The sequence below is a fragment of the Narcine bancroftii genome, chromosome 7 (genome assembly GCF_036971445.1).
Source record: "Narcine bancroftii isolate sNarBan1 chromosome 7, sNarBan1.hap1, whole genome shotgun sequence".
In the NCBI taxonomy this organism is placed as follows: Eukaryota; Metazoa; Chordata; class Chondrichthyes; order Torpediniformes; family Narcinidae; genus Narcine; species Narcine bancroftii.
Window position 1 is genome coordinate 101,501,134 of NC_091475.1, and position 13,135 is coordinate 101,514,268.

The 13,135-nt window shown below is 36.8% G+C and overlaps 1 long non-coding RNA gene across 2 annotated transcripts in view; it reads right to left on the minus strand.

Annotated features, from left to right (window-relative positions):
• Positions 1 to 1,074: 1,074 nt before the first annotated feature.
• The window catches only part of LOC138739141 (uncharacterized), a 31,796-nt gene continuing 19,735 nt past the window's right edge, over positions 1,075 to 13,135 (minus strand). For both annotated transcript variants that reach the window (XR_011342036.1, XR_011342035.1), the window contains exon 3: positions 1,075 to 10,749. This is a non-coding gene — a long non-coding RNA (uncharacterized lncRNA). The remainder of the gene's footprint in view (positions 10,750 to 13,135) is intronic.

Below are 13,135 nucleotides of genomic sequence, written 5' to 3' on the forward strand. Positions count from 1 at the left end.
GGGCCCTGGTGAGACCATACCTGGAGCACTGCATGAAGTTTTGGTTGCCTTATCTGAGGAAGGATATCCTTGCCTTGGAGGGGGTGCAGAGAAGGTTCACTAGGCTGATAACAGGGATGGAGGGACTCACATAAGAAGAAAGGTTGGATATACTAGGCTTGTATTCTCTGGAATTTAGAAAATTGAGGGGGGATCATAGAAACTTATAAAATTCTTAAGGGTTTAGACAGACTAGATGCAGGAAGGTTGTTTATAATGCTGGGAAAAATCAGAACCAGGGGCCATAGTTCAAGGATAAGGGGAATTTTTTTTTAGGACTGAGATGAGGAAAAAATTCTTCTTGCAGAGAGTGGTAAATGTGTGGAATTCTTTGCCACAGAAAGTAGTTGAGGCTGGTTCCTTGTTAATATTTAAGTGTAGGTTAGATTTGGCCCTTGTGGCCAAGGGGATTAGCGGGTAAGGGGAGAAAGCAGGAACCGGGTACTGATCAGCCATGATCATAATGAATGGTGGTGTAGGCTTGAAGGGCCAAATGGCCTACTCCTGCACCTATTTTCTATGTTTCTTTGTTTTAAATAATAAGCATTTTACTTTCTCCTTTATTGCATAATCAGTACCTGTTTGATAATCAGTACCATATATTGAGAATCTCATAGATTAACCCACATTCGTTGGTTTCAATGATAGCATTAAAGAAAAGTTGTGCTGCCTGTTAATATCCACGACTTCAGCAACCCATCAGTATTAACAGTGTCAAGTGGCTTTAATGCCTCAAAGCCAGGTCCAAAGATTGAGATTTGATCTTGCCTGCAATTATTAAATTCATCTTGCACCTGGAAAGGGAGGGTTCATTATGGCTGCAGGAGGTAGTGGATTTCATTGTAGAGGCAATTATGGCAACAAAATTTATGGAACCACAGGAGTGAGAGCAACTCCCACAAATTTCAACTCTAAACCGGAAAACTTAGGAGAGAGATGCTCTCCCTCTGCAGAGAGTAAAAACACAATGCTGGAGAAATTTTGCAGGTCAAACAGTGTACTTTATATAGCAATGATAAAGATACATCATGAATGTTTCAGGCTTGAGCCCTTCATCAAAATATGAACAAAATGTGGGAATGCACATTTTACTGCATAACAGAGTTTATATATTAAAGGCAATTGAAAATTAGCTGGAAATTGTGCTTTGCACAAGTAATTCCTGACAGCAAAGAGGAAGGAGATTTAATGGTAACATTCAGAAGAGAACCAGATAAATGATGGACAGAAACCAATTTCAGATCTAGAGGGAAATAGCAGGGGAAAGGAACTAATTATATATTTGTGCCAAAGAGACACCCCATATGTATATATGCAGTCAAATGATAATAAACTTCAACTTGAAAAATGGGTCAAATAACTTTTTATTCTGTATTTAATTTCAAAACTGTAACTATTTACAATGGGACATCAAACCATTAACAATAAATTGAAAAATGCCTTCACAGATGCAGCAGAATCCCTATGCTCTGTGCTGAAGGTATTGATACAAAACGTTTTTTCTGTATTTTGCAGATTTTGATTTATGAACAGGTAAAACTTCATGACTGAATAAAGCTCAAAACTACTTGGCTATTTCATTTCTAGACTGGGGAATGAATCGACTCTCTTCTCGCAAAGCAGTTGTGAGCTACAATTTAAAAAAAACTTTTACTACATACTGGACCTTTGGAAGAAAACCTAAAAAACATTTTTTATCTCCATATTTTATTAGACTTGAGTATCAATTCAAATCTTATTTATGGAGGATAAAATCTGCTGTGACATCATTTGATCTATGCTAATCAGATGTTCAGCTAGTTCAAGTGAAAAGATTCAACTCATTTGTGAATAGATATGAAGATTTGACCACATCCTAAGAAGCTGTCGGTTGAGTGGTAAAATTTTTAGTTACAGAGCCCAATGCTTAGATAACAACATCCATGCAAACAACATCTAAATAATGATGACAAAAATCTATGTAATTGAATGATTTTGGTTGAGATGTAATATCTAGTCAAGATACCAAGGAGAAGGCCTATATTCTTATTTGAATAGAGCCATGCAATCTTTTACATCTAGCCAACAGATGGATTCCACTTCTATTTAATATCTGATGTCAAATGCAATACTTCCAAAAACATTATTTTCTCCTGGTGTTTAAATCTTCTCTAATGTAGTAAGTTACAAATTCCCACCACTTTTGGGAATTTTTAAAATGTTAATTCCTTATTTTATTTCTTCATTATTACCAAATAATAATGATCCCTAATTACACTTATCCCCACGAATGAAAATATTCTCTATGCATCCACTCTGCCTTGAGTATAGGAGTTAGAATATTATGTTGAAGTAGTATAAGATATTGGTGAGGCCAAATCTGAAGTATTGTGCGCAGTTTTGGACAGCTACCTTCAGGAAAAGTATCAATAAGTTTGAAAGAGAGCAGAAAAAAAAATAAGAATGTTGCTGAGACTTGAAGAGCTGTGTTAAAGGGAAAGATTGAAGAAATCTGGACTTAATTCCTGGAGATTTGGAAAATGAGGGGAGATTTGATAGAAGCATACAAAATTATGAAGGGGTTAGATAGGGTAAATTCAAGTGAGCATTTTACACAGAGGATGGATAAGATTAAAAACTAGAGATCATGGGTTAATGATGTAATAGATCTGTGTTAATATTAATATTTAGGTTAAAATGTTAAGCTATATTTCATATAAAAATATCTTAGTAAAGTAAGTTATAGAGTTAAAATATTGTACATGCATTCTTATTAATTTAGCTGTGGGCCGGCACAGGGTTACACACACCTATACAATACATTCATAAGTGAGGTCATCTTCTAGAGTCATGACATCTAGAAGCCAGAGTTATGAAGTTCATGTGGTTTCCAAGAAACTGGAGCTATTAATGATTCCAGTACCTGGTCACACGGCTTACAAAAATTGAGATGACCTAATTGATAATGTAATGTCACATGATTTTGAGAAATATATTGGTAAATTCAGACATTTTTGATTCAGTTCAGAAGTCAAGACTTTGTGGGACACACACAGGTGTTGGACTGTTATGAAATACAAGGTTAATTTACAGTAACCGGAATAGGTGCTGTTATGTGTTACACCTAAAAAGTGAATACAGCAAAAAATTGATTTTGAAAGGGAGACTGCTGTTTTGAAAATAAAGAATGCAGCCTCATTTGTGTCGAGAGGATGGTCACTCCTTTTTGAAGAATACTTTTCTGAAAGACAGCTCAACAAAACATTTGTGATTTTAAAGAGACCTGAAAATATAATGTTTAAAAGTGCTTTATTATTACTTCTGCACTGCTATTTTAAAGGATCCTGAAATCAACAAGTTATTTGAAACTCGACTTTAAAATTGACTTTTTCAGAATCAAGTTTAAACTGTAATGATTTTGGACTTTAATACACACACACATTTACATTTGTGCATAGTGTAGTTAAATTTAGAGTTATGTAAGAGACAAGTAAGAAATGTTATGTTATTAATAGTTTAATTAAAAACTATTATTTTGAATTCACCATTGTCTGGTTAATTTTCCATTGCTGTTCCTTTGTTAGTACTAATAAGGGTCTATTAGTTTGTAACAATGGTGAAAAGTTAAATATTTAAGGGGAACATTTGGAGGAACTTTTTCACTCAGAGGGTGGTGAGAGTGAAACAAACTGCCAATGAAGGAAGTGTATTTGGACATTTTGATGTTTAAGAGAAGATTGGACAGGAACATGGAGGGGAGAGATATGGAGGACTATGATCCGGGTTGAGGTTGATGGGACTAGGTGGAATAAATAAATTGGCATTGACTACACGTGCCAAAGATCTTTTTTTTTTATGCCATAATGTCTATGGTTCAGTTAAAGCTATGCACTATTTTAAAGATTTCAGTTTGGTCTTCTTAGCATATTTTCTCATGTAGAATAATCCAGTATGTTTATCTTTTCCTGATGCCCTTACCCTCAAATATCTGTTTTTGTCCTTATAAATCTCCTCTGTGTACTGAGTGCATCCATATCCTTTTCATAATGTAGCCACCAGAACCAGAACCATGATTTATTGCAGAATTAGCATAGTTGCCTATTCTTCAATTTCATCCTGATAGAAATAGCTCCAATATTTTTATGCCTTTTTAAATCTCTGGTGAAACATTTAGTAATTGCTGCTTCTCTCTACCTTCTAAGGAATAAGTGATTGCTTTTATTTGTCATACAATATCTACTCCTTAACACTTACGAGAATTAACTTCATTGATAATAATTTTCCCAATTGGCCTTCTGCAATTTATTGGAATCTTCTTCAGTATCAGCTATCTTCCTTGATTTACTACATACCATCAACTTAGAAATGATGGTTGTGGTTGCTATATTACTATAAATTGTGAACAGAGGTGTTCCCGGTTCTAATCATTAACCGTCACAACAATCTACTTTCCTCCAATACAGATCCATCTTTACTGCTATGCTTTGCTTTCTGCTCTGATGCTAACTAGCAATCCATCCTGCTGGTGACTAAGTTCTCTAATCTTCATTGTAATATTACAGGGTGTCTTATTGAAGGCCTTTTAAAAATTATTGGTAAATTATGTCTACTAAATTACCATCTATTTCCATACCTCAAATATGTAAATAGATTCATCATACAAGGTTTTCCCTCTTGCAAATAATATTTATTATTAATACTTTTGTATTGCTAGATGTTCCCTTATTCTCTTTATGGTAATTCTATTTTTTTTCCCTGCTGATCTGCTAAGTGTTTCTTCAGAAGTTTCTATTCCTCTTCTCATATCCTCCAGTCCACAGATATATTGTTTTGCTTCCAATGAATTTCTAAATGTATGCAATAATTTTTCTACCATCTTGATTCTTTCAAGACATGGGGATGAAATCCACCTGGATCAGGGATTTTATCCTCACTCAGTTTGATGTAGATTTAATGTACCCCATCTTTCCATTTTGAATATTTTATTTTTCTCATTTGCCATATAGTGAAATATCCATCTTTTCTACCATTGCTGGTAAAACCTAAAATAAAACTATTTAATTTTCTGCAACCCCCCCCCCCATTATATCCTTTCTTACACCCTCAGTTTTCCCAATCTTATTTACTTGTGTTTCTGCAAGTTAGCTCTATTTTCTACACTTCTTATTAATTTAATTTTAAAGTTCCTCTGTCTTCCATGCTTGTTAAATTACTTTTCTAAACACTTCCCATATTCTTTGTTTTTTTTAAATATTTAACCTTTTCCTTATATTCATTTTTACCCTAATATCTTCATCTATCCCTGCAGTTTTATTCTTTAGTGTGTTCTTTCCTTCTAGGAATGTTTTGTTCCTACACTCTGTTGAACACCAACTTTCCATTGTCGGTCTGTGTGGTTTAACATTTTATTGTGCCATATTCTATCATTAGATGCTTAAAATTCAAACATTCTCCAGTCTACTAATCTGATTTTTATCATATTAATATAATTCTCTTTTATCACCTTAAAATGTTTTGTACTGTATTACATTTCCCATTCCCTTTCTTGCTTTCTTTCTCTAATTTTGTTCATTCTTGATTAGCAGATGTAATTGTGAATCCATCTTTTGCTTTTGTACATACTGGATTAGAAAGGACATAGAATAAGAGAAGGGATCCTGAAAGAAAATTATAAGGTGTTGAGAAGAAAGTTAAACAGGACCTGCAGGGTGGTGATCTCAGGATTGCTGTCTGTGCCACGTACTAATGAAGACAAAAATAGCAAAATTAGGCAGATGAATGTGTGGCTATGAGACTGGTTCAGGAGACAGGATTTCAAGTTCTTAGATCATTGGGATCTATTTTGGGGGAGGTATAACCTATTGAAAAAGGATGGAATGCACCTGAACTCAAAGAGTACCTGGCAGGGAAGTTTAATAGAGGTATTAGGGAGGGCTTAAACTAAATTGGCAGGGGGAAGAAAATGAGGGTGTTAGGGTCATGAAAGAGGAAAAGTGAAAAAAGTCAAAGATGCTGTGCAGAAAAAAATGGCAAAAAGGACAGGCAGATAAAAAGACAGGATAATTTTATGTGCAATAGAAATACAGCAAAATCAGTAAGAGATACTGGTCTAAGTGTACTGACTGAAATGCATTAGAAATAAAGCAGATGACCTTGTCGTATAGCTACAGATTAAAAGATATGACATTTGTGGTCATCTCTGAGATATGGTTTAATGATGGATGTGATTGGGAGCTGAATGTCCAAGGGTACACAGTGAATAGGAAAGATAGGCAGTTGGTAAAGGGGGTGATGTGGCCCTGATGGTAAGCAATGACATTAAATCACCAGAGAAGGGATAAAAGGACCAGAAGAGTTAGAATCTTTATGGGTTGCATTAAGAAATAGCAAGGGTAAAAGAACTTTAAGTTATATAAAGGATCCTGAACAGCAGCAGGGAGGTGAATTACAAGTTACAGATGGAAATAGAAAAAAATGTCAGAAGGAAAATGTCAAGATAATTATGGAATATTTTAACATGAAGGGGGATTAGGAAAGTCAAAAAGGTTCTGTGTCTCAGGAGAGAGAGTTTGTAGAATGCCTACAGGATGGCTTTTTGGAGCAGCTTGTCGATAAGCCCCCCAGGGAATTGGTGGTTTTGGATTGAGTGATGTGCAATGAACCTGAGGTGATTGGGGAACTAAAGGTGATGGAACCCTTCATAAATAGTGATCAAAATATGATTGAATTCAGTTTCAAATTTGAAAAGGAAAAGTAAACTACAGTGGTTTAGGAAGAAACTGGCCCAAGGAGACTGGAAATGTAAGCTTGATGGAGGGACAGCAGAGCAGAATAGGATGATATTTCTTCAAGAAATAAGGAAAGTGCAGGTTAGATATTTTCCAAGAAAAAAGAAAATTATGAATGGAAATATGACACAAATGTAGTTAACAAAAGAGGTTAAGGCCAAAGTGAAAGCAAAATGGAGGGCATACAAGGAAGCAAAAATTAATGGGAAAACAGAGGACTGGTAAACCTATAGAAAAAAAACTCAGAAAATAATTTGGAAAGAAATGATGAATTATGAAAGGAAGTTGGCAAATAATATACAAAAGGATACTAAGTATTTTTAAATATATAAGGAATTTAAAAATAGACAGGTAAATAGAGGACTGATTCAATATGATGCTGGAGAAATTATAATGGGCAACAGGGAGATGGCAGAGGAACTAAATGGATATTTTGCATCAGTCTTCACTGTGGAAGACATTAGCAAAATACCTGATAGTCAAAGGTCTCAGGGAATAGAATTAGATACGGTCAAGATTACTAGAGAGGAAGTGCTTAGTAAGCTAAATGGACTAAGGTTAGATAAATCTTCCAGACCAGATAGGACTGTACAGGATCCATATCCTAGCTGTAGAAGACTGGAAAGTCACAAATGTGATGCCATTGTTTAAGAAAGGAGGGAGGCAGAAAAAGTAAAATTACAGGCCTATTAGTCTTGATGTCTAATTTGGAGTACTGAGTGCAGTTTTGGACCCCTTATCTTAAAAGGGACGTAGTGATGTTGGAAAAGTTCATTGAAGGTTCACGAGGATGATTCCCAGAATGTAAGGGCTAACATACGAGGAGAGTATATCAACACTTGGACTGTATTTATTGGAGTATAGAAGAATGAGAGGGGATCTCATAGATTGGTCAGAGTATTGTGAATAAGTTGTTTCCTTTGGTGGGTGAGTAAAGGACAAGAAGGCACAGTCTTAGAATTAGAGGGGACCCATTTAAAACAGAGATGAGGAGAAATTTCTTTAACCAGAGGGTCGTGGATTTGTGGAATTCATTGCCACATACAGCTGTGGAGGCACAATCATTGGGGGAGTTTAAGGAGGAGATTGATAGGAATCTAGGTATCAAGGGATATGGGGGAATGGGCCAGAATTTGGAACTAGATGGAAAATGGTTTACCTCATGGTGGAGTGGCAGAGCAGACATGATGGGCCAAATGGTCTACTTTTGTTCTTTTGTCTTGTCATCTTGTGACGCAGTGCAGGAATCTACTGCCCCTTTGCCATCATCTATCTCATCTATCTGATTAATATCAGTGTTGTTTAAATCCCCCTTAATTATTATTCTTTTTAAATTAAGTTCCTTAACTTGTCTACATGTTTCTTACTCCAGTGATCTCTAGACTATTCCTAATCATAATTGATCTTTTGCTATCTTTAATCTCTATCCAAAGGTATTTTAACTTTGACGTTATTATACATGTCTTTCATTGTTTTCCCTGACTGCACTACACTACCTTCTTGTCATTATCCGCAATCTATTTTGAATGTTATAATTTGTCATTCCCTATGTTGTTACGCTGATACTAATTTGTACATGATGCAAAGTCATAACTGTGTGCAATTGCAGGAAGGATGTGGAGCTCTGGAAAGGGAATAGATGAGATTTACAAGGTTATTGCCTGGATTATGGAATATCAGATTGAACACACTTGGGTTGTTTTCTCTGGTGCATTGGAAGCAGAGGGAAGACCTGAGAGGAGCTTATAAAATTATACGAAGCATGAATAGTGTAGACAGTGAAAATTGTTTTCTGGGTTAAAATGTGGATATGCATTTAAGGAAAGTTTAAAAGAGTTGCATGAGTAATTTTTTTTTACACTGAGTTGTAGGTGTCTGGAATGGACTGCCAGGATAGTGGTGGAGCCAGATAAAATAGCAGCATTTAAGATATGTTTTAATAGATATATGAATATGCAAGGAAATGAAGGGATATGGATCCTGTACAGAGAGAAGTGATTTTGTTTAATTTGGTCATCATATTCTGCGCAGACATCTTGGGCTGAAGGGTGTGTTCCTGGTTTTGTACTATAATAAAATGCTATTTATCTTCCTAAGCCCTGCTATTTAATTTAGAGCCTAACCCTTGATACTCCATCAACAAGAATCCTCCATTTCTTATCTATGTTGCTTATTTTGACATGATACTATTTCTCTTTCCAAGTTCCTCTCTTGCTGTGAGATGACCCATATCTGAGAACCAGTGCACATTTGGGAGTTTTGCTCTTGGCTGCAGAGCACATTATCTATTCCCTAATGATAGAATGCCCTATTACTGCCATGTTTATCTTCTGCTCTTCCCACTGCTGGTCCATTTTCTGAGCCTCAGATCTATAGTCTTACAATTGTTCACACTACTGTCAGTTTCCTTGTTCTGACAGGTACTGACTACGTTGAACTTCCTCGGAAATCCTGCTTGTTTGAAAATGAGTTAGAATTTATTTTACCAGGTCATTTCATCATCCCAATGGTCAGTGGAAACTAATATTGATAAGTTAAATATTTGACTTCTTAAAGTTATAAAGCATCATTTGTTTTTACCAAAATTTCAAGCTGCTTGCATCTCTGAAGGATGCTTTTATATGAGGCATTTATTCCAGAAAAAAAATGTGGATTTTGCAGATGTAATATATTTTTCACAGTTAACATATTTACAATATTTTCTAGAAACCATAAAATATGCTCAAAAATTTGAAGCCCCTCAGCTTGTGATCAGTGGCATTTTCCCCACTGAATATCTGCCCTGTAAGATCAGCTACCCATCATCCCTTGCTCCTTCATTATTCTTCAGACTTCTAAAACATTGAAATGTAACTTTCGTCTTCCAATTCCTTCTTAACCTCTTCTCTATCATTGTTGTTTCCTTCTCTGAAACACTTTAGTTTATTGGCATATTGTAAAATTCAGAGGTTGCCAATTAGCTCTAATGTTGATGCATTTTTTTAAATTTTTCATTATTTCTGATTTCCCCTTTGTAAGAGCACTCGATAGGTGCAATGTTTTCACAATTCAATGTGAACTGCACGATTTAAAGATTTTTCAAAGATAAAAACCTTTGAACATCAGATCTTTAGCCTTTGATTTTCACTCTTCGTCACAGACTGGAGAGAGACAAAGATTGACAGATGCTCACCAGCTTTGAGGATTGGTGTTAGGCATCCATGGACAGGAGCAACTGGAGAGAGGAAGATTGTGTCTTCAGTAGTCCTGATTAATGTATTGTATAGGAGAAGATGGATATATTCCAAAATAAATTAATTGCAATTTTTTTGTTTACTCACCAAATTATTGTATGATCTTGAGGCTATTTTTTTTTCAATCAGAGGGAAAGAAGAACGTGAATTTAGTGTATAAGTGACTATTGGGACCCTTGAACCTACTTCACCATTCATTAATGTCATCATTTTCCTGCACTATTATCCTAATAATCAGAAATCTGGTAATCGTTTGTGTAAGTGCAAAATGGACAGCATGGTTAACGAAGCACTGTTTCAGTGCCAGCAACTGAGACCGGGGTTCAAATCTATTGCTGTATGTAAAAAGCATACATGTTCTCCCCATGTCTGCATAGGTTTCCTCTGAGCGCTCCAGTTTCCTCCCACCCTGCAAAACGTACCAGGGGTTGTGTCAATTAGGTGCAATTGGACAGCACAGACTCATGTGCCGAAAGGTCCTGTTACCATGCTGTATGTTTACATTTTAAAAACAAAATTAGTTATTTTAAAATTTAAAAATATAAAACAACAGTCTTCTGCTATTGACAATTACAAAAATTAGCTACCCTCTGAGTGAAGGAATTTCTCAGCATCACGGTCTGAAATGGTCTTCCATATTCTACGTTCCAATACCTGTACTGGGTTCCAATCTTGTCAGCTGAAGAAAATATCCTCTCTGTCGTTTAAGCCTGGAAAGAATTTGATAAATTTCAACAAGATCACCTTTCTTTCTTCTTAACTCTAGAGGCCTGCTAAATCTCTTCTCTTGCAGTAAACACATCATTCCAGGAACCACTGCACTAAATCTCAACTGTGCTTCCCTTGTAGCAAGTGGATTTTTTTTGTGTGCTAGATAAGGCGACCAAAGCTGCAGAGGTGCAGTCTCACTGAGGTCCTCAATCATTGTCAAAAGTCATCATTACTCCAGAATTCAAATATTTTTGTAACATAGATCATGACATTTCCTTGCTAATTATTAGTTCCTCCTACATTTTGTTTTCAATGGCTTGTGTTCGAGGACAGCCAGATCCCATTGAACATCACTGTTATTCAATATCTCTCATTTAACCCAAACTACTCTGCTCTTGGTTTTTCCATTAAAGGTAGATGAGTTTTCATTTTTCAGTTATATTCCATCTGCCATGTTCACACCCACTCATTTCAGTAGTCTGTATCTTATTTACATCCTCCTCTTTTCTCATAATCTCATCTCACTTAGTCTCAAAAGCAAACTTGAAATATGAATTTGATCGCCCCTACCTCCCCACATAGCCTAGCTATGAATATAGGTTGTGCATGGGTGGGACCCAAGGATTAATGCCAATGCTACCACACCAGACACAGATTGCCAACTAGTTGGTTAAAAAAAGTAGCTCCAGAATGTTAAATTTTAATTCAGAGATGCAGCACGGTAAATAGCCCTTCTGGTCCATAAGCCCGTTCCTCCTATATGACCCCATATATATTTTAAATGCGAGAGTAACTTGGAATAAATCCACATGACCATGGAGAGAATATACAAATGAATTACAGACAGCAGTGGATTCAAATCCAGGTCAGTGGTGCTGTAATTATGTTGTGCTAACCACTTTGCTAACCCGTGCAGTTCAAAGGTGACTCCAACTTTCTCTAACTGAGTTTCTAACCAACTAACAAAAGTATAAAAGAAATCAACAATGAACTTAAAAGTTAATTGCTTATAATAAGCAAGTTGGCAAATGTACAAACAGTAGATAGTAGCATCACTCATCAAGGACAATACTGATTAGGATTTTGTGAACTTTTATGACATGACCTGGCAAATCCCACCAACAGGAGCTGTTGTTCCTCCTGGGCAACAGCTTTGCCAACCATGTTGGCAAGTTAGAATTCATTGGGTAACGTGTAAAACAGCCAACCCTTGGGAAACGGATTGATGAGTGGCCTCCTTAGTGGGGCTGACACATCCAAAGGGTGAATCCTAGAGAAACAAGATGGCCACTTACAAGTGCATGGACTCCTGAATAACCAATGAACCAAAGATACTGCCTTACATTTCGTGCACTATTATTTAACTTTTTTTTACATTAATGTTGTAAGATGGTTATAATAAGAATGATTGCATTATGATGTTGCTGCTAAACACCAAATTTAATGACTTGTTCATGAAAATCAATTCTGAAATGCATTTTGGGGTATAATTTAAAGGCAGATATATATATGTAAATAAATAGTAGGCCACGAGCGAGTCTTCTTCTTCTTTCTTTCTTCTTTGGCTTGGCTTCGCGGATGAAGATTTATGGAGGGGTAATGTCCACGTCAGCTGCAGGCTCGTTTATGGCTGAGAAGTCCGATGTGGGACAGGAAGACATGGTTGCAGCGGTTGCAGGGGAAAATTGGTTGGTTGGGGTTGGGTGTTGGGTATTTCCTCCTTTGTCTTTTGTCAGTGAGGTGGGCTCTGCGGTCTTCTTCAAAGGAGGTTGCTGCCCGCTGAACTGTGAGGCGCCAAGATGCACTGTTTGAGGTGAAATCAGCCCACTGGCGGTGGTCAATGTGGCAGGCACCAAGAGATTTCTTTAGGCAGTCCTTGTACCTCTTCTTTGTTGCAGCTCTGTCTCGGTGGCCAGTGGAGAGCTCGCCATATAACACAATCTTGGGAAGGCGATGGTCCTCCATTCTGGAGATGTGACCTACCCAGCGCAGTTTGATCTTCAGCAGTGTGGATTCGATACTGTCGGCCTCTGCCATCTCGAGTACTTCAATGTTGGAGATGAAGTCGCTCCAATGAATGTTGAGGATGGAGCGGAGACAACACTGGTGGAAGTGTTATCGGAGCCGTAGGTGATGCCGGTATAGGACCCATGATTCGGAGCCGAACAGGAGTGTGGGTATGACAACGGCTCTGTATACGCTAATCTTTGTGAGGTTTTTCAGTTGGTTGTTTTTCCAGACTCTTTTGTGTAGTCTTCCAAAGGGGCTATTTGCCTTGGCGAGTCTGTTGTCTATCTTGTTGTCGATCCTTGCATCCGATGAAATGGTGCAGCCGAGATAGGTAAACTGGTTGACCGTTTTGAGTTTTGTATGCCCGATGGAGTT